Source organism: Saccopteryx bilineata, chromosome 3, assembly GCF_036850765.1.
Source record: "Saccopteryx bilineata isolate mSacBil1 chromosome 3, mSacBil1_pri_phased_curated, whole genome shotgun sequence".
NCBI classification, from domain to species: domain Eukaryota; kingdom Metazoa; phylum Chordata; class Mammalia; order Chiroptera; family Emballonuridae; genus Saccopteryx; species Saccopteryx bilineata.
In genome coordinates this window covers 3,127,532-3,149,233 of record NC_089492.1, presented here as the reverse complement: position 1 = coordinate 3,149,233, position 21,702 = coordinate 3,127,532, and the positions used below count along the sequence as shown (strand labels likewise).

Genomic DNA, 21,702 nt, shown 5'->3' with positions numbered 1-21,702 from the left:
TGAACGTTCAGGTGCCGAGCCTGCATTATAGTATAAATTCCCTTTTTTCACGAAATTCAGTCATTTTTCTTTAAGAAAAGAGGCAAGTTCTTTGAACTAGGACTGATGTCGCTGTCCAAACGTGGGCACGCTGTCCCCAGAAAAACAGAACTGCCATCGACGCGACCATGTGCCAGGCACCCGGTGGGCCGATCTCACCACCTCTTCCCCCACACGTGCAGGCGAGGACGGATTTAACTGATTTCACAGCCTAACAGACTGGTCCTCAGGACGGTCGTGTGGCCGTGCCCCCCTCCCCACCTCATTTATTAATTATTCAGCGACTGTTGAAGAAGCACCTGCTACGGCCCTGGCTGAGGTTACAGGTTAAAGGTGCTGCAGCGGTGGCCGGGGTCCCTGCACTCAGCCAGCCCCTCCCCCAGCGGGTGACGGAATGGGCGGCACAGGGCGGGGGCCAGGCGGACAGCAAGCCCTCACCAGTGTCCCCTCCCCGCTCTCCTTCCACAAATCCCCCCCCCCGTCACTTCCGAGTCTCAGTGCCTAACTCGACTGGTCCCCACGCTCGCTGTCACCTCTGCTGGAGGGCAGACTCCCTGGAGGTGAAGTCTTCACGGCTCTGTCCGCCGACAGGGGCCGTGCACACAGCAGACCCTCGGTGAACATCTGATGAGTGATTGTCCAAAGCCCACACCCTTTACCCCACTGTTTCCAACTCTGTGGGAATCGGCGGTGTCTTCCCTGCGATGGTGTGCACAGGTCATGGACGCAGGTAGAGCAGATTAGGGAGGAAAAAAGAGAGTCTGCGTTTTTTTTTTAATTAATTTTACCATTGACTTGGGAGAGAGAGAGAGAAAGAGAGAGGGAGAGAAGAAGGGAGCAGGAAGGGGAGAAGGGGAGAGGGGGAGAGAGAGAGAGAAGCATTAACTCATTGTTTCTCCTAGTTCACTTCAGTTGTGCACTCACTGATTGTCCTTCGTCCGTGCCCTGACCCGTGTGATAACCGGCGACCTCGGCACACTGGATCCTCACTTCATCCACGGAGCACCCGGCCAGGGCCAGGAGTCTGCCTTTTAAATAAAACACTGCTTCATGGGAAATGCCAGACTTTCTCTGGCATGTCACACAAACCATTCAGCTAAATAAGAAAGGAAATAAGGTCTCTCACTGCAAAACCAAAGAAAATCATGCACGATGACATGTAAGAGGAGCTAAAAACGCAAACCACATGCCGGATAGTTTCCAGCCCCTCTCTCCCTGAGAAAGGGCAGCCCCGTGTGGTGAGACCGAGGAACTGCACCGACGGCCGCCTGCAAGCCTCAACCCGGTGTCTTGCTCAAGCCGCAGAAAACAGGCTACCAAGTGAGTTTTCTGACCTCTGTCCTGGAAGCTGCTTTCCTACTTAGTAGTCAGTGAGGAGCAGATACCGATGGGCCAGGCCGTCCTGAGTTCAGAAGAAGAGGGAAACTGGCACTGTGACTGCAAACACAAACTGTGAGCACCCACTGATGGCTGCGTGCTGTGTGCCCTGTAATGCATCCAGTGTGCAAATGACTGAGCCAGCCGTGTGGCTGTTCCTCTCCCTGCCACACAGAGGAGGGAGCTGAGGATTACAGGAAATACGGCTGACGAACCCTGGAGTTCACTGGGCCTGCGTGCCCCTGTCTGAGACGCACCGGCTTCATCCCTGTGGTGGGACAGAAATGGTTTCACCTGCAGGCATTCACAGGGTGCTTTCTGGGCGCTGGGCACCTCACCAACGTGACCTCCTCTATGCACAACTCAAGGTAAATCTTATCCCAATTTCAGAGAGGCAGCCACTGGGCTCAGAGAAGGGAAGTGGGTGACCCACAGAGACCCAGCCAGCAAGTCGCACAGTCAAGATTCCCCACCCCACCCCCTGGGTCGTGCTGCTGCAAATCTAACTGCAGTATTCATCTACGTCACACGGGCACGACGGAGACACCCCAGGGTCTAAACCTGAGCAAGGCCAGGCCGGAGGGCAGAGAGGAAGGGCTAGAGCAGGCGACCAGGACGTCCAGAGCCACCACACCACGCAGACGCTGACAGAGAGCCCGGACTCCTGGTGCCCAGCAGCCTCCCCGGGCCAATCCCGGAGCTCTGGCAGGGAAGACTTCAGAGGTATGGCCCCGAAGATGCTGCTCTGGGCCGCCCTCCGTCGTCCTTTTCTGGACAGCGGCGCCCGCCCAAGCCCTCTCCAGACTGCCGCAGCAACACCAGCCCACTGCCTGGCACTGGCTGCCGCCTCGAGCTCACGGCCGCACTCTGTAAGAGCGACCTGGAAGGCACCACACCCACGGAACCCACGGGGGACCGAGAATGATGGCCACGCCCCGTGTGCTGTCACAGGAGAACACCCAGACGAAGAGACGGGGACGGCCCCCACCTGCCGCCCGCTTCCTGACCCCGCCCTCCTGTGTGTGGGCTGGCACTCCACCTCTCAGCTCCCCAGCATCCCCCACGTCACCCTGTGCACCAGTCCTCTGTGCCTTTGCAGGCGCGGCTCCCTCCCTGCGGAGGGCTGTCCCACGCACTCCCCCCGGCCAGGACGGTTTTTATTACTGTGCAGACAACACCTGTCTTATCTGACCCGTGTTCCCTGTACTAAGTCCAGTGCCTGACACGCACCAGGTGCTCAATAAATATTTAATGAACGAAGGAAGGAATAATCAATAAACTCCATGTAGCCTGGCCACCACCACTAAATAATTAACCTGGGAGGAGGAAGGTAAAACAAAAGTATGAAGTTCCGTGGCCGGCCGGCGGGGGCACCACGGTGTGAATCTAGTTCAAGCCACTGAACTGTGCTTAGAAGGAACTTAGATGGTACACTTTGTTATGCATCTTTTACTGCGGTTTTTAAAACTACAATTTGAAGGGCGCTGTGGGGCAGGGTCCACAGTCTGCACCCCTTCGGATCAGCCAAACCGTTTGCGGTAAAGAAGGCGGGCCGACGGCGCGGCCAGGCCAAGGCGGAGCTGTGGACCGCTCCACGTCCAGGACCCTCCGCAGGGTTCGCGAGGACATACATCATCAAATCGCTGCCAGTTCTATCTTAGGCTGAGCTCCTGATGCAGACGGACTGGCTCTTCCAGCCCAGAGCCCAGCCCGGGGTCCCAGAGGCTGAGCAGAGAGCCTGTCTCGGGTTCCACGGTTCCTGATGCTGTCGTCCACAGAGAACGAGCAAATTCAAGCTTGTCTCCTTCTTGGTGCCAAGGAACCAGCAAGCGAATGAAAGAAACTCAGGGGATGACCTCAGTGAGGAAGAGAGGCGGCAGGCGCAGGGCCAGGGGCTCGGGGAGCCACGCCACGCGTCTGCAGCGGAAGCATCCCTCGGCCACGGCGGGGTCCTGAAAGCTCCGCCCTGTGCCCTGTGCTCACGTGACACATGAGACCCCCATTCACCACCAACGTGCTTGTCTCAACAAACTGTGTCTTACAGGGAAAATCAAGAAGGGAAGGACAGAGAGAGTGGGAGAGGGGGGAGAGGGAGAAGAGAGGGAAGGAGAGGGGGAAGGGGGAAGGGGGGAAGGAGGAGGAGGGTGGGGGAGGCGATGGAGGGTACAGACCAGTTCAGAGCTCAAGGAACGGATAAGGCCAACGCTTGAGCTCCCGGCCCAAGAGAGTCGTAAAAAGAGGACTCAGAAATTAAACAAAAAGCCCTGGCCGGTTGGCTCAGCGGTAAAGCGTCGGCCTAGCGTGCGGAGGACCCGGGTTCGATTCCCGGCCAGGGCACACAGGAGAAGCGCCCATTTGCTTCTCCACCCCTCCGCCGCGCTTTCCTCTCTGTCTCTCTCTTCCCCACCCACAGCCAAGGCTCCATTGGAGCAAAGATGGCCCGGGCGCTGGGGATGGCTCTGTGGCCTCTGCCTCAGGCGCTAGAGTGGCTCTGGTCGCAACATGGCGACGCCCAGGATGGGCAGAGCATCACCCCTTGGTGGGCAGAGCGTCGCCCCTGGTGGGCGTGCCGGGTAGATCCCGGTCGGGCGCATGCGGGAGTCTGTCTGACTGTCTCTCCCTGTTTCCAGCTTCAGAAAAAATGAAAAAAAAAAAAAATTAAACAAAAAAAGATTTTAGGGTTAATTAAACGGAAACAGAAGTCTGTTGAGGAACTGAAACTATATCACCTAATAAAATTCTCTCAAGTAATAAAAGAGCTGCTAACTGAAATCTTGAATGAAAACAAGTTGTGCAGAACTGACAGAGGGTAAAAGTGTATCTTTCGCCGACTCCTGGGACAGAGGAGCTGGGACCCGTGTGCGGCAGACCCGTGGGGGCAGGAGGACGTTCCCGACTCCTCCTCCTGTTTACAGCCCACCTTCCTCAGCCCCTCACTCCCTTCACGGCGGCCCCCGCCCCAGCGGCCCCACCACCGCCCGGCCCTGCCCACAGGCTGCACGGAAACCTCCCTTTGAGAACTTCCTAAGGCGGCCAACCATTCCACACTGCCCACGCCAAGGGCACCGTTCACACTGCTCCTGCTGGACGTCCCTGATTCACTGCTCCATCCGTGCGGACAACCCCCCCCCCCCCCCGTTTCCGGACGTCCCTGATTCACTGCTCCATCCGTGCGGACAACCCCCCCCCCCGTTTCCGGACGTCCCTGATTCACTGCTCCATCCGTGCGGACAACCCCCCCCCCGTTTCCGGACGTCCCTGATTCACTGCTCCATCCGTGCGGACAACCCCCCCCCCCCCGTTTCCGGACGTCCCTGATTCACTGCTCCATCCGTGCGGACAACCCCCCCCCCCCGTTTCCGGACGTCCCTGATTCACTGCTCCATCCGTGCGGACAACCCCCCGTTCCCGCGGCCCTGCTTCCTTGCCCAAACCTCTCTCTGCTGCCCTCCTGGGACTCCAAGATACAGAAGCCGGCCGCACCCACCCTGAGTGATGCTCTGAACCCCACCTGGACCTTCTTTCGTCCACAGCTCCCTCAGACCCCATGCAGGAGAGAAAGGTGATGAGCAGGTCACCACTGGGGCATTTCTGGGTCTCTGGCTATCCAAGTAAAAGGTGCTCCTTACCATCTTTATGCATAAATACTGCAGAGACAAGTGACACTGTGACACTGATGGCAGCTAGAGATGCGTGAGTGGTACTGTATACAGGTGAGGTGCAGGTGAGACACAAGCGAGGGAAAAATACTCTTCTAAAAGCATATTAGTAAATGCTGAGACATTATTCATGTATTCATCCATTCCCTGAAGATATAATTGAATTTTTACTACACATATGGGAAATTACCTAGACAACTGGTGAAGATGAAGATGAGTTTCTCTGGAGGAACAGGAATTAAAAACTTTGCTCACACATCACTGAGGGTCCCTGTGATTATCCTCTGCTCACCGCTCTGTCCTGTTTCACCTTTGAGAGTTATCAGTGGCACGATCACACGTAGTGAGGGAGAAGAGGAACATCTAGGGTCAGGGCACACCGGAGAGCTGAGGGCCTCACCTGCCCCCCCTCCAGTCCACGCCGCCAGGCATCCACGTGGCTCAGGGCCAGCAGGGGCCGGCTGGGGACCTCAAAGCCTGCATGCCTGAGACCCCTGGGCTGTGACCCAGGGCGGAAAGCAGTGTTGGTGCCTTTTTTCATACCCTAACTGTGAGGCTCCGCTGGAGGGGTGGCACAGCTGGGCCCCCTGTGCAGGCCAGACCTGGTGCTGGCAACCCAGACCCAGGGGTCCATCCTCTGTCCCTGAGGACAGCTGGGGCCGTGGGGAGGGCGGCGCAGCAAACCCCGCCACAGGGGAAAGAACTGCTGCTCTGCTGTCACTTCTTCTCCCTTCTCACTCTAGAAGTTTCCTATTTAAGAAGCAGAGTCATCACAAAACAACTCCCAGTCAACTCTAGCACCTACTTGGGTCTGCTGCCCAGACTCCAGCGAAGGAAGGTCAGCCATGGAGGCGCGGATGAGCCGAGGGTGCAGCAAAGCCCCGTGCCTGCCACCACGCCGGACGCCAGCGCCGAGGCCGCCCCAGGGAGCGCTGCCCGACGACGGCATTCTCAACTTCACGCCTGAGCCCGGGTCTCGTGCCCTGAAATCCCTGCTCTCGAATAACCAGGAACGGCCGTTTCTTCGGGAGGCCTGACCGCAGAGAACTGGAGGTCGCTGCCTCCTTTAACTTCTCAGCCCCTGCCCACCGAGGCCTCCAGGGCACGGGGTGAGACGCTGACCACCAGGAGAGAAGGGAGACGGACTTCACTGAGGACCTACTGGGTGCTAGACGCTTTCGTGTGTACGCTCTCTTCTCACAAGAACTCTGAGACCCATCACATCCCCATTTTACAAACAAGGAGACTGAGGCTCAGGAACTTGCCTGTGGGTGACCCCACGTGTGGACCCAGGCCCATCACTAAAGATAAATTTTCCTGACACCACAGTCCTCCAGTCCTGAGTTGTGTGCCCAGAGCAAGGCAGAGGCTTCTGGGCGAGCGGTGCACACAGCGGTGGGGAGAGCACAGGGAAGGCCGGGGGCCTGAGTGGAACGCCCCCCCACACGGCCCACCTCCACGACACTAAGGAGTCACTGCCTCAGCCTCGGCCTGTTCTCCCATAGGGAGACGCGTGTCCACCGCTCGGGACCGTCACCGGGAGGAACTGAGACCGTGGACATGGCTTGGCACGCAGCAGGCCCTTGAGAAATACTGTTCCTTTCTCACCTTTAAAAACGTTAGCCCCCTGGGGCCGTGGTCCATCAGAGAGACTTGAACTGGCAGTGTTCGCTTCCGGCGCCTGCCTGCTGAACGCAGGGTCCTTGCGTGGGCATAATGGGCAAAGCCAGGCCCCAGCAAGGAAGGCCCAGCAGGCTGGGTACCTCACCCCGCCTCGGAAAGGGGCTCCAGAAGGTTAAAGTCACTTGACGTGGAACTTGGCTTTGACACCTGCAAAACCTACTGCAACTCACTCTAAACGCCCGAAACAGTGCGCAGTGCGTGCAATGGGACGCCTGTCACACAGGTCACGCCATGCACCACGCTCACTGCTAACAACAACCAGGAGCCACAGTAGACACTGTCCCCAGACTCCCAGCAGAGACAAGACAAGGATTCCGCTGTGGAGAGGCAGGGTTCAAACCACCTGCCACACACCTCCGCTTCCTGAGCTGCTGGGAGGAAGGTTTCTGATAAACATTTAAATCCCTGGTTCAACCATCTACAGTGTGCAACTGTGTTCCAAGGTGACTCTCTAATGGAGAGCGTGGCTGCTCCCCTTACAGGGATAAATTTAAATCCCGCACTCAGAGCTGAGGCACGGCGTCTTGCAGATCTCAGCTTAAACATCACGAGCAGAACTCCAACCCGAAAGGACTGACCTACCTTCAGAACTGGGAGCAGCGTCGTGTTGGAGAACTGCAAAGTCTACCTGAGTCAGGTGGATAAAAATCTTGAATACAAATCTGCAAAGTTGAGCTTAAAACATCTAGGACAGAACTATTTTTTTTTCTTTAGATCACTGGCAAGTTTGAGAAGTTCAGATTTGAGCCAGAAGGAAGAGAAAAAATGACACTTCCCCACAAGCTCCATAAGCAGAAGGAATTTATCTACTTTCAGACAAAAAAAATATATATAGGCTTGTTTGATAGTTGAGACTACCGTTAGAGCAGGGGTTGGGAACCTTTTTGGCTGAGAGAGCCATGAACGCCACATATTTTAAAATGTAATTCCATGAGAGCCATACAACGACCCATGTACCTTACGCATTATCCAATAAAAATTTGGTGTTGTCCCGGAGGACAGCTGTGATTGGCTCCAGCCACCTGCAACCATGAGCATGAGCAGTGGGAAATGAATGGACTGTAATACATGAGAATGTTTTATATTTTTAACGTTATTTTTTTTTATCAAAGATTTGTCTGTGAGCCAGATGCAGCCATCAAAAGAGCCACATCTGGTTCGCGAGCCATAGGTTCCCGACCCCTGCGCTAGAGCGTCCAACTGAAAGCAAGTCCGCGGCTGGGCCGGGGAGCAGAGTGTGCGTTCTGTGGTCAGGTGGCCGAGCCACTTCCGAGCTGGGCAACTATGGACAGATGATGGCTGTGAATGAGAATCGTGACACTCGCCGTTCAGCTCTGAGGGCGACTGAGGATGCGTGCAGAGCCCTTGGCCAGGCCTGAGACTGAGCGGCTCCCAGAATGTGGAGGGCCCGTCCTACTTCGCCACAGGAACGCAGGGTCCAGTCCCGCCTCCGGGCTCACCTAGAGCCACAGAGTCTAATCCCAGTTTTAACTCCTCGTTCTGATCCCGGGGCTCCCAGAGGGGCTGGGGAGGAAAGCAGAGGGGGCGTGACCCCCCAGGGCACAGACGGGAAGCGTGAGCCCAACGGCACAGTACTTTCCAGTTCCCAGGAATCTGAGACCAGAACCTGGGTCCCAGCCCAGGGCGGCCTCCTCCTCCTCGACTCTGTGCGGATCTGCTATCGGGGCTCCCCCACCCCGGTCTCGAGGGCTCTCCAGATGAAAGAGAGTGATGTGGGTTTTAATTTCCTCTTTCCTCACCAGATAGGCAGTGACACTGCGGCCACAGTCTAACCCTTAGAAATATTTCCATTTAATGAGTTCCGTGGCTCTTTTTTAAAACAGCTCCATCTCTTCGAGAAGCAGAGAACATAAAACAAAGGACCAGAGAACAGAGGGGAGAATGAAGACCTGTCACAGGGAGGCAGCACAGGTGGAAAGACAAGGCGGAGCAGGTGGCCTGGGGCCGGGACGGTCTTTCCCTGAGGGGCTGGGCTGCTCCTGCTCGGCGGGCCTTGGAGGGGATGTTTAAGAAACAAGGGAGCAGCAGGTGTCCAAGGGACGCCTGGGCCGCGAGGTAGGAGGGGGCCAGGTCTACGGACCAGCTGGTCTCCAAGACTCAGCAGAAGCCAACGCCCCTCCCCCTCCTCGGGGCACTGCCAGCCTCCGGCGTCTAACCATGTGGCACCAGCCAAACTTACTCAGAGAGCTTACGTCACTTGCTTGAGGTTACGCAGTTAGTAGGTGACCAAGCTGGGACTTGAACCCAGGGCTATCTAACCCCCAGGACCCCTGCTGTTTCCACCGTATCATGCTGCTTCCAATAAATATCTGTTCAAATCAATAAATTATCAATACAAACCTATACAAATAAAATTCTTCCCGGAGTCACAGGTAAAATATGTTGGCCTTATATCTGTACCACAGTCTATACCCGACAGATCTTAATTTTATTGCTACACACCCCTGTGTGCTAAAAAAAAATCTTTTCAGAATGCATCCCCAGTGGGCACACTTAAATTACACACACATGCACTTTCAAACACAGGCAAAAAAATCAATATTCAAAAAGGCAAGACAGGAACTTGGGGAAGCCATGTTTTGACAGGAGCCGGGCAGACACCGCCCCCCTGGCTGGCGAGGTCGCTTCCCACGACTGCCGACTCCGACACCGTGTTACCTGTACACGCGGGGGTGGGGGTGGGGGGACCCAGTGGGAATGGGGGGCGGCCGGCCGGGCCAGGTGTCTCACTGCTGGGGAGGAAGTGACAGGTCAACAAGAGGAACCGTGCAGCAGACCAGTGGCCTGGGGTCAAGGCAGACGTCCGTGTGAGCGCGTTTAACTTAAACAGATGCTGGCGTAAACCGACAGGTAAAAACCTGAGCAACCCAGGTGTTCGTGCACATGGGTGAGACCACACACAGCTCCCCAGCTCCGTCACGAGGGACCTGGGAGCAGGCCATGCAGGGCACGTCCTCCTAACAGAAGACGCTAGGTGATTCCTACGGACGCTCGCCCCACAGAAGGCGGGCCTCGTTTCCACGCGCCCTCCTCCGAAGGTCCACCCACAGAGCGTGGGCCGCACCTAGTCCCCTGCCTCCAGAGAACTGAGTAGGGACACTTGACTCTATCCACCATTACCCAGGCCAGGCGGTCATCAGTGACCCGGTGTGATGACCAGGGAACGTCGCTGTCCCAATGTAAACACCCAGATCAAGGGCGTCTACAAAGTCCCTGCCTCATCCTCCTCAGAGAGTCGAGGGCATGACAGACGAGGCCAGCCTGAGAACTGGCACAGTTGGGGGGACCTGAGGGGCCTGGCACCTGCATGGACAGAGGACAAGAGGAGGACAGTGGTCTGAGAGGCCTGGCACCTGCATGAACAGGGGACAAGAGGAGGACAGTGGTCTGAGAGGCCTGGCACCTGCATGGACAGGGGACAAGAGGAGGACAGTGGTCTGAGGGGCCTGGCACCTGCATGGACAGGGGACAAGAGGAGGACAGTGGTCTGAGGGGCCTGGCACCTGCATGGACAGAGGACAAGAGGAGGACAGTGGTCTGAGAGGGCTGGCAACTGCATGGACAGGGGACAAGAGGAGGACAGTGGTCTGAGGGGCCTGGCACCTGCATGGACGGGGGACAAGAGGAGGACAGTGGTCTGAGGGGCCTGGCACCTGCATGGACAGAGGACAAGAGGAGGACAGTGGTCTGAGAGGCCTGGCACCTGCATAGACAGGGGACAAGAGGAGGACAGTGGTCTGAGGGGCCTGGCACCTGCATGGACGGGGGACAAGAGGAGGACAGTGGTCTGAGAGGGCTGGCACCTGCATGGACAGGGGACAAGAGGAGGACAGTGGTCTGAGAGGCCTGGCACCTGCATGGACAGGGGACAAGAGGAGGACAGTGGTCTGAGAGGCCTGGCACCTGCATGGACAGGGGACAAGAGGAGGACAGTGGTCTGAGAGGCCTGGCACCTGCATGGACAGGGGACAAGAGGAGGACAGTGGTCTGAGGGGCCTGGCACCTGCATGGACAGAGGACAAGAGGAGGACAGTGGTCTGAGAGGGCTGGCACCTGCATGGACAGGGGACAAGAGGAGTACAGTGGTCTGAGAGGCCTGGCACCTGCATGGACAGGGGACAAGAGGAGGACAGTGGTCTGAGGGGCCTGGCACCTGCATGGACAGAGGACAAGAGGAGGACAGTGGTCTGAGAGGGCTGGCACCTGCATGGACGGGGGACAAGAGGAGGACAGTGGTCTGAGGGGCCTGGCACCTGCATGGACAGGGGACAAGAGGAGGACAGTGGTCTGAGGGGCCTGGCACCTGCATGGACGGGGGACAAGAGGAGGACAGTGGTCTGAGAGGGCTGGCACCTGCATGGACGGGGGACAAGAGGAGGACAGTGGTCTGAGGGGCCTGGCACCTGCATGGACAGGGGACAAGAGGAGGACAGTGGTCTGAGGGGCCTGGCACCTGCATGGACGGGGGACAAGAGGAGGACAGTGGTCTGAGAGGGCTGGCACCTGCATGGACGGGGGACAAGAGGAGGACAGTGGTCTGAGGGGCCTGGCACCTGCATGGACAGGGGACAAGAGGACAGTGGTGGACACGCCAGTGAGATCGAGCCACGAGGACAGTCCAGGTCACAGCGCTGCACCGACGCTGGCCTCTCTCTGCGGTGGACGTGCCGGGCTGACCCAAGATGTGCATCCCAGGGGGCTCGGGTGAGGCCTGCAAAGGAACACGCCGCTGTCTCTGCAGCCCTTCTGTAAACGTAAAGCTCTTCTATGATGAAAAAGGCACTTCTTAAGAAGGACGGGGTGAAAACATACACACTCATCTCCATGGGTCCTGTGGCCCCACCGGGGAGCTCTGCACCGTCCACTGGCCCCTTACCAGGGTGGTGAGTTCCCGCACCATCGAGGCCAGACGGGCAGGAAGCGTGTGCTCAGCACCGGGGAGGCTGGGTCATGGTGGACGGGCATGCACACCTGCCGAAAGCTGCCCCCCGCCTCGCCCCCGACACCGAAGATTCTAAAAGCCCCGCCCGGCCCGACAGAAACCAAGTCCACGTCCCCCCGCCCGCTGAGCGCCAGTCAGCGTCCTCTGAGCCGAAGCGTGGAGGCTGAACTGCGTAATGTCACGTCCACGACGGAAATACCTCACACCTATTTACACGGCCTCAGCGTTTCTATGTGGAGTTCCTGGGTTAGTATGAGGGCCCTGTGTGCCTCTCTGGATTAAGTTTCCAGGGAGAAGGCTCCCGCCCGCCCCCTGCCTGCTAGGTAAACACGCCTCGTGTGAAACAACACTGATCGCGGGGTCTTCCGAGGACACCATGGTTGACTGTGGTCTCCTAACTCACAACTGAGATCTGACAAGCTGGACTCTCCCGGAAGACCCCGCACGGGCTCAGCTTGCGCCCATTTGCTCGGGGCCCACGGTGAGCGCTGCGCGCCCAGCTCTCCTTCCCAGAACCCTCCCGACGCGGGCATTGTATCTCATTGTCGTTCACACCTTCTGTCAGATGGCAGGTCTTGATATTTAACGTGAAAATACACTCATTCTTTCCCTGAGTCATTTTGATGCTGGTGACATTTCCGCACATCACACTTGACTCCCACTCAAGAGCTTATCAAAGGGGAAGAATAAGAAGGAGGCTCGCAGCCAGGGAGGGGCCGGGGCACGGGCACAGGTGACAGGGGGCGAGCGTGGCGAAGGTGTGGGTGACCCCGGGGACACCGGCAATGCGGGAGCAGCAGACACGACAGCGTGTGTCTATGGCCATCTCCGGGTCAGTGGGAGGGGCCGCGTGTGCACAGCTAACGCACACAACAGCGTCGGAGCCATGGCGGAGTGGGCAGGGAATGACAGGAGGAAATGACAGGAGGAAATGACAGGAGGGCCCAGCGCTGCGGGAAAGACCTCAGTCTCAGACAAGCCTGGGTCGGGGCCACGACGACGCCACTTATCGGCTACATGGGCTGTCGTGAAGTGTCTGTGATAAGCCTCAATTTCCCTGGTCCAGAGGTGTCAGTGGGTGACAGGTCGTAGGCAGGATGTCACGAGTACATTCTGCAGAGGCGTCCAGCACCACGCCTGGCCAAGCGACAAACCAAACAGTCGCAGCGGCTGGGGTCCCCAGGGGAAGGACAGTCTGAGCAAGCCGCAGAGAGCGGGTGCCTCTGCCCACAGCCCTTCCGGGTGCCTGGGAACATCAGAAAGCCTGTGTGTAACCGCCCTCAGGGCACGCCCCAGCGCGCACACGTCTCGGTGCTTACGCTCGGAACCCCAGAGTTAGGGTCCAGTTTCACTTCTACGCTAACGTCTAGCGAGAAGGAAATTGCTGTGTCCGCTGTGCAGCGTGGAGGTCAGCCGGGCTGTGGGAGGCGTTGCTTCGACACAAAAGTAAAGAAAAGCACGGTGCAGACCTAGGGCAGCTGACGTGCCACACGGAGCGGACGCGATGCGTGGTCCCGACAGGACACAGGTTTGGGCTAATTAGTCATAACAGAATCTGGGAGTCAAATGGGGGGCACTTTAATAACTTCTGTACGTTACAAGCAATAAAAACTTACTGAGACATCAAACTGAACAGCACTCATTAGACAGAGCAACTTGTAAAACAAGTGCAGGGAAATGCACTCAAACGGCCCTGGTCAGGAAGAGGGGAACGGTCACTGTCAACAGCACCCCTGCCCAGAGACAGCGCTGCGTAATCTCGTTGATGGAGAACAAGGATTAAGGGCTGCGACCCAGAGAAAAGCGTCAGGCGAGGAACCTGAACTTAAACGGAAATCGCGGAAGACTGCCAATTTCTGGCCTACTTGAAAAGCAGAGATTTTTAAATCGGGAACGCGCCCCTTGAACGATGTTGAAAATCACGGGGAACAACTCAGGCTGGTGAGAACACAGATGGGCTCCAGCCCGGGAGTGCGGTCAGACTTCTGTTAACTCCACCCTGACGGGCATCTGTGGTTGGTCTGGACCACACAGAGCACACGGCTCCCGTCCCGTCCTCCAAGGTCCTCGTCCCAGCCAGGGAGTCCCGGACCGCAGCCGCCTCGTGACTCCACCTCCCTCCCGTCACCGCTGACGGGACCCAGGGGAAGCCTCCGCGTGCGGCCATCCACCCTGGGCCCCCACTCCTCTGTCCTGCTGCAGACACTCTTCCTCTTCCCTGCTGGCTACTTCCGTCCACAGCGCCCGCACATCTGTCGGACTGACCCGGAAGGACTGCGTGCGCTGGGGCTACCAAGAAGGGTGCTGCAGCAAGACCCGTGGGCTTGTCCCAAGAATACAAGGTCGGTTTCACACCCTAAAACCCGTCAGTGAAAGTCACGGAATCAGAACAAACTAAGGAAAAGAAAAGCACACCGTCATCTCAAAAGACACACAGGACGCATTCGAGAAAATCTAATATCCATTCCTGACTTCACAAAACTCTCAGCAGGACAGGAGTGGAAGGCTGAGAAGGTGAAATCGTCCTCTACGTTATGGAACTGCTTTTAAAGTCAGGCAAAGCCTTTGCTACAGCAGCTGGTAACTATGGATCTAGCCCTGCATTTTCTCCAGGGGCTGTCATTTGTAAAGCGATGGTTTTCTTTGTCATAGGACGTCTCGTGGGCATCAGATAACTCTCTGCATCCTGACTCCCTGGGCAGAGCAAGGAAGAAGAGCCTAGATATTCAGGTTTGGACTGACAGAGCCACCGGTTTCGGGCTGGGGTACCTTAGTCCTGAGGCAGTTCCCATTCCCACATGGTGCTCTCGTCTTCAGGGCCATCAGGAACCTTCAGCACATGGCTTCCACTTCTCTTCCCTCACCTATAATTGCCATGGTTTAGCAGAACTGCCCCAAATATGTCGAAGAAGCTCATTCCCGCGGGCTTTGCTGAGGCTGGTCCCCCAGCCGCAAGAGCCTTTTCTCCATTCTCTGCTAATGAGCCGCCAGCCATGTCACCTGCCTCCTTCAAAGCTGTCTGTGATTCTTCCAGTCCAGTAGTGACTGCAGGGCACCAGCACCCTGTGCACACGAGCTACTCTGAGAGCACGGGAAGGGGAGGGAGTCTGTCTGCCCGTGTGCAGCTGGGTGACCAGTGGGGGACAGACAGGCCAATGACCATGCCCCATCGAGTGACGACGAGAGAATACAGGAAGGTGCCAGCCAGAGGGGATAGGGATGCCTGCCCCCACTCTTGGGGGGTCCGTGCACCAAGAACTCCCTGGCAGATCCAAGCTTATCTCCACTTCAGATGAAATGAAGCAACCAGTTGCTTTCAAACTTTTTACACTTGGGGACCAGTGAAAACAGGAGAATGATTTCGGGGACCCCTAAGGCAGAAATCGCCCCGAGCAAATAGACGAACATCAGTGGCTCTATAATCTTCGTACAGTATCAGGGTCGTTAACTTTTGCAGACCAGCATGAAACTTCTGGAGGACCGGCGGACCAGCGGTTGAGAAACACCAAAGTAACTGTCCATTGTGACCATGCCTTAAAAAGCTGAAGTTTAGGCCCTGGCCGGTTGGCTCAGTGGTAGAGCATCGGCCTGGCGTGCAGAAGTCCCAGGTTCGATTCCCGGCCAGGGCACACAGGAGAAGCGCCCATCTGCTTCTCCACCCTCCCCCTCTCCTTCCTCTCTGTCTCTCTCTTCCCCTCCCGCAGCCGAGGCTCCATTGGAGCAAAGATGGCCCAGGCGCTGGGGATGGCTCCTCGGCCTCTGCCCCAGGCGCTAGAGTGGCTCTGGTCGCAACAGAGCGACACCCCGGAGGGGCAGAGCATCACACCCTGGTGGGCAGAGCGTCGCCCCCTGGTGGGCGTGCCAGGTGGATCCTGGTCGGGCGCACGCGGGAGTCTGTCTGACTGTCTCTCCCCGTTTCTGGCTTCAGAAAAATACAGGAAAAATAAATAAATAAATAAATAAATAAATAAATAAATAAATAAAAAGCTGAAGTTTGTTCCGGGGCTGTTTTACCTGTTTTGAGAGTGGAGCTATTTCCAGGCTCGGGAAGGGTCAGGCTTCTGTTGTTTAATATGGTTGACATTGCTTTGGGATTTTTAGAGACTAATTAGATTACCTAAATGTGTGTGACAGCACATTTTTGTGGGCTGCCTCCTGGACCCCATATTTTCATGGATGAAAATTTCCTTTTCCTTACCCAAAGCAAACCTCTTTGCTTCCCGTCCATCATTCTGAAGAGCTGAGCTAACTCCATTTTCCCGACTGGCAAGAATGAAAAGAAAGGACCCACTTTCTCCCACTGGGCTGTCTCCCGCTGTCTCCAGGCCGCTCATGCCGTGAACGCTCAGCACACAGGCAGAGCCCCATGGGCAACGTCAGGTCCAGACTGTTCTTCAGGACGCTCACCGCCCGGTCCTACTGACGGTTAAAAGTGCAAAACCAAACTGAAGAGCACTGCGCCCCTCCTGGCAGCACCCACTGCAGCCGTGGGGGTGTCACCCGGGCCCTTTCTTCAAACACACACTCCCAGCACGCCCCCCAGACCTACTGAGACGAAGCTCTCGGATGGGGCATCGGGCTCACCAAGCTGGGGGGGGAACGCCCCCTGGCGTTTACACTGAGGCGCTGCTGAGACGGAAGGCAGCGTCTGACTCAGAGCTAAAGGAACAGAGCACCATGATCCTTTGGAAACACTTCCTTTTCTTCCTTGTTGCGCGCTCACTGAACATTTGCTGGGGGCCTCTTCTGCACCATCCCCTGAACTGGGTGCTGGAAACGCAGGGATTAACGAGAGGTCATCCCTAGTGCCCTGACCTCAGCACAGCGCACTGTCCCCCAGCCCTGCCCAACCGACTCCCCTGGGGTCAGCGATGGCTCCGCCCACAGCAAGCAGTTCCGGTCCTGCTCCTTGTCCTGCTCCTTCCTAGGTCTCCCACAGGCGCTTCTCACGGCCGGACGCCCTCCCCACCCCGTGTCTCCAGCACAAAGGTGCCCTCCGGGACTCCAGGGGCCTCGTGACACCCTCAGCACGGGACAGAGACTCACTGGGGGTGTGCTGAATGGATGGAGTGGGCGAAATGTGACGGGTTCAAGCGGACAACGAAGACCGCGGAAGGCAAAGCTGGTGACTAGGAAGGAGTGCCCGGACCTCCGGAACCCGACTCGCCTCCCCACCGACTGCACTCTGGAACGCACGCCCCAGGCAGCTGGGCTTGGCTGCGGCGGCGAAGTTTCTTACTCGGTTTTGAAATTGTTGAGCAGATTAAAGGATTCTGTTGAAGCTTCTTAGGCTTAAACTTCGTAGGAAGAACTTTTCTATCTCCGTAATTATTGCTGGGACAGATTAGAAATCATTTGGAAGCGAATTGGATTTGCCGTTTTTATAAGCGTTTCTTATCTACCTGGGCTAATAGCAGACACTTTACTCCTTATAACAGCCCAGGAGGAAGTCCTATTATCTGCATTTTCCAGATTGAACACTGAGGGTCAGATTGGCGAAAGAGCTTATACTCCCCGCTCTATAAATACAGCTGGGATCAATAGAGACTGTTTTGTATCCCATAATAAGGTTTTGTATCCCATAATAAGCTTGGAAACAGAAATAGCACCAGCTTCGGATTTGGACGTGTCTGGGCTTGAATTCTAACTGGAACCTTGTAATTGCTTGACCTTGGGCACATTACTTAATCTTTCCTGAGCTGCTCAGTGAGTTCCACCTGAGTAATGGGAAGCCGTAGTCATGAGAAAGTAATCTGGAAACAACTGTTTAAAGTGCTCAGTCTCCCCGGTGCCAACCCCGAGCCTCCCCGGCCCAGCACACTCGCCAGCTCGCCAGCCTTTGCATAAGCAACCAATAAGCAGATGGCCTCATACCTTTCTCCCTCCCCGCTGACGGGGAGTCTCAATTCTGAGGCCCCCAGACTCCAAACGGCTCACAGAAACATTTTTCACATGTAACACAACTTCAGAAAAAACTTGTCACTTGTTGCATAACAGGTGTTTTTCTTTAACTTGACTACCACCTGCTCCTCAATTTTCTTAGTAGATTCTTCCCAGCAGATCGTTTGTAAGTACAGCTGTTAACATGCCCGCGCACACAAGAGCCCTGTGAACACCCCGCGGCCCTCCAGTGGAAAGGTGAAGTCACACAGGGTATTTCACGTGACGTGGGGTATCACCGGAGTACTGTCGAAGTCAGGTGTCCCTCCGAGTAAGAAGACTCTTACTTCACTGCTGCGCCTCGCGGATGGCAAGGCTCTCCACAGAGTCAAGAGGGCTCCGTGGACTCGAGGGACATCACCCAGCCACCGGCAACATCTGCATCTGGGAAGATTTACTGCAGTCCATGGCCATGAGGAAACGAGGGGGAACTCGGGGACAGAAGCACAAGATGGCCATAGAGGTGGGCGTGGAGAGCGGGGTGGGGACACAGAGGTGCCTGGCTCGGCTCACGCCACCTGTGAGGCTTGGCAGACAGGTGGCACCAGAGGTTGGCCTGGAGGAACTGGGGGACACACCGGGAATCAAAGGAAAGAGCACAGGGGACCCTAGCACAGGGGCGGGAGCCGGGGGCGCTGCCCCTACGGGCAAGGGCTCAGCTCTGCACCTTGAAGGACAGTGGGAGCCGTCGGGTTGGGGCTGAGGAAGCTCTGTTCTATGTGTAATTTCCTGAGAGTTTTTATTGGAAACAGGTAGTGCATGTTGTTAGATGCTTTTCCTACATCAATCATTGAGATGCTTGTATAGATTTTCTTTCTAGATTGTTGACACGAAAAAGTACATTTGTTGTGCTTCAAATGTTAAAACCAGCCTTGCATATTCGACACATAAACCTCCCTTGGTCCACATTCTACGTATTGCTGAACGGGCTATGCTCAGATGTTGCTAAAATGTTTGTGTCTATGATCAGGAGTCCTGGCTGTTGCCGCTGTTCTCATCATCTCTCTAGCTGGCTCTGGTTTCCGGGTAATGCTGACCTCCTAGAATGATCAGGAGTGTTCACTCTTTCTCTAGCTTCCCAAAAGAAGAGTTCGCATAAAATTCATATTATTCTTCCCTGAAAGAAATGCTTCATAAAATGCATAAGCAAAACCACCCAGGCTGGGAATTTTCTTTTCGGGAAGGTTTTAACAAAAAACTCTGCTTCCTCAATGGGTCTGGGGCTCTCCAGCCGTCCGTTCCCTGCCGGGCACACCCGCCCCTGAAGGAAGCATCCTGACTCCGCTTTATAGATGGGGAACGGAGGGCCGGGAGGCCGTCCTACAGGGCCTGGCTCACAGGAGGGCCGGCTCCCCCGTGTCCACACACACCGTCTCTGCGCCCAGTCCCAGGAGAGCGCTCCTGCGGCGTGCAGAGAAACCACCCGTGACCGTGGCCGGGACGGGAGGAAGCCCTCCCAGCGGACCTGGGGAGGCACACGCTCTCCTCATTCCCCGAGGCCATCCTGGAGCTGCTTTCCCTGAATCACTGGTTTCCATGACTACACAGGTCCCGGGTGACAATCTCACAGGGTGAGCATGTTCCCAATTAAACCACATCACTCCTGCTTTGGGGAGAACGGCGAGGTGACAGGCTGGGCTGTACAGGAGGCTCGACAACAGGTGCCCCATGGCAGCACGACACCCCGGATGTCCACGGCTCCCACTACGCCCCTCAGACACCCCACCGAGCGGCACGGCGCAGCCCGACACCCGAGAGACGCAGTGTCACCTCAGCCTTGAGCTCCCCACCCGCGTCAGCAACAACAGACCACACACAGATGGAGCTGCTCCCACACACCCTCCTCACTGCCTTTGGGGGTGCACGGGCCCAGTATAAGGTTAGAAACCCACCCTGAACCCACCACCAACTCCGTGAGCCTGGGCCGGGCACACAGCCTCCCTACAGTCAGTGTGCCCACGCCCCGGACGAGAGATTTGCCAACACACACGGAGAAAACCGCAAACATGAAACGCCGCGAGTCCGGCCTGCAGAGCACGTCCTACATGTCGGCTCCCTCCGCCCAGGTTTCCTGATGAGAAATTACCCAGGACAACCCCCGGGCCATGAGGAAGGTGGCAGGAGCGTCAGTGTGGCTGACGGGCACAGCGGACACTGAACCTATAAACGGCCACGTCCAGCCGGGTCAGACTGAGGGCCTTGAATGCAGGATCTGGGATTCCATTCACAAGTAAAACTCAGGAGGGAGGTGGAGGGAAAGAGGTCTCACCGCACAACAGACGAGGGCGGAGTGACTCAGCTTTTGTCACACCCCCTCTTGGCGCCTGGGCGCCCTCACTGGGGGATAAGACCACCTACTCAGCTGTCATGAGAATTTGAAACAATTTATGTACAAGTGCCTAACACTCAGGACCTATGCAGTAAATGGTACAACATTTAAACAGTTATAAACATTTACCTACATTGATATACATTTACAACCATTTAAAAAAACTGTTCAGGCCCTGGCCGGTTGGCTCAGTGGTAGAGCGTCGGCCTGGAGTGCAGAAGTCTCGGGTTCGATTCCCGGCCAGGGCACACAGGAGAAGCGCCCATCTGCTTCTCCACAACCCCCCTTCCTCTCTGTCTCTCTCTTCCCCTCCCGCAGCCAAGGCTCCATTGGAGCAAAGATGGCGCTGGGGATGGCTCCTTGGCCTCTGTCCCAGGCGCTAGAGTGGCTCTGGTCGCGGCAGAGCGACGCCCCGGAGGGGCAGAGCATCGCCCCCTGGTGGGCGTGCCGGGTGGATCCTGGTCGGGCGCATGCGGGAGTCTGACTGTCTCTCCGTTTCTAGCTTCGGAAAAATACAAAAAAAAAAAAAAAAAAAAAAAAAAAAGTTCAGCCTTACAATCCCCAACTGAGGGGAAAATCTATGCCAGAGCCACCCTCCCCCAGCCAAGCACAGACAACCGGCCCCGGAGCACGCGCCCTGCAGCATGCCATCGGACCCTGACGCCCCAGCATCTGTCCCAGGAGAGAAGAAGGCCACCCGGGCGGGTACTGAGGGACAGAGGCACACGTGGGCAGGCTGTGGGGCACTTAGCCCCAGGAGAGATGCAGAACGGGCTGCTGTCAGCTGTCACGAGGCTGCAGGTGACGGGACACCCCAGGGTGCTTGTGAGGGCGTCGAGCCAGGTTCTCCTGTCACGCCTGCCGCAGAGCTACTGCCACCAGCACCGAGGCCCGCACAGCACCACCCTGGCCTCACAGTGCACACAGTGCACACGCCCGCCTTTGCGCCCGCTAGGGGAAGCACCTCGCACATCCCGGCCCCGGGCTGAGAAGCGAAGCGAGCACTCCTGGGAGCCAGCCCCCCGTGGCCCCAGCCCCTCTGCCCTGCAGGGCCCCAAATGGAGGGGACGCACCCCCAACACCAGCACCTGGTCACCTGAATGTGACCTCTGCCCACCCACAGCAGCTTGTTCCCCCTGCTGTGACCACCCTTCAGACGGCATCCCTGTCCCTCCGCCCCTTGTCACTGTTATCAGAGCAGCCCCAGTCCTCAGAATTCTTCCCACTGCTGACTCAGGACCAGGCGACTGGGCGCTCCTGGCCGGCCTCATCACTGCCCTCTGCAAGGCTGGCATCAGCCTGTGGGTGGGTCCTGCAAGTCTGCGCTGGCACACATGCCGCACGACAAGCCGTTCTGGTGACCTCGCTGCACACACCCTCCGTCCGCCCAGCCTTTGTGTCCCAGGCAGGCGTGGACCAGCGGAGCGGCCCCTAGCTGCACACACCCTCCGTCCGCCCAGCCTTTGTGTCCCAGGCAGGCGTGGACCAGCGGAGCGGCCCCTAGCTGCACACACCCTCTGTCCGCCCTGCCTTTGTGTCCCAGGCAGGCGTGGACCAGCGGAGCGGCCCCTAGCTGCACACACCCTCCGTCCGCCCAGCCTTTGTGTCCCAGGCAGGCGTGGACCAGCGGAGCGGCCCCTAGCTGCATACACCCTCCGTCCGCCCTGCCTTTGTGTCCCAGGCAGGCGTGGACCAGCGGAGCGGCCCCTAGC

The 21,702-nt window shown here is 57.1% G+C and overlaps 1 protein-coding gene across 4 annotated transcripts in view; it reads right to left on the bottom strand.

The window, feature by feature from the left end:
- The window catches only part of TRAPPC9 (trafficking protein particle complex subunit 9), a 355,177-nt gene that overhangs the window by 215,089 nt on the left and 118,386 nt on the right, over positions 1–21,702 (bottom strand). The gene's annotated exons all lie outside the window — the stretch shown is intronic.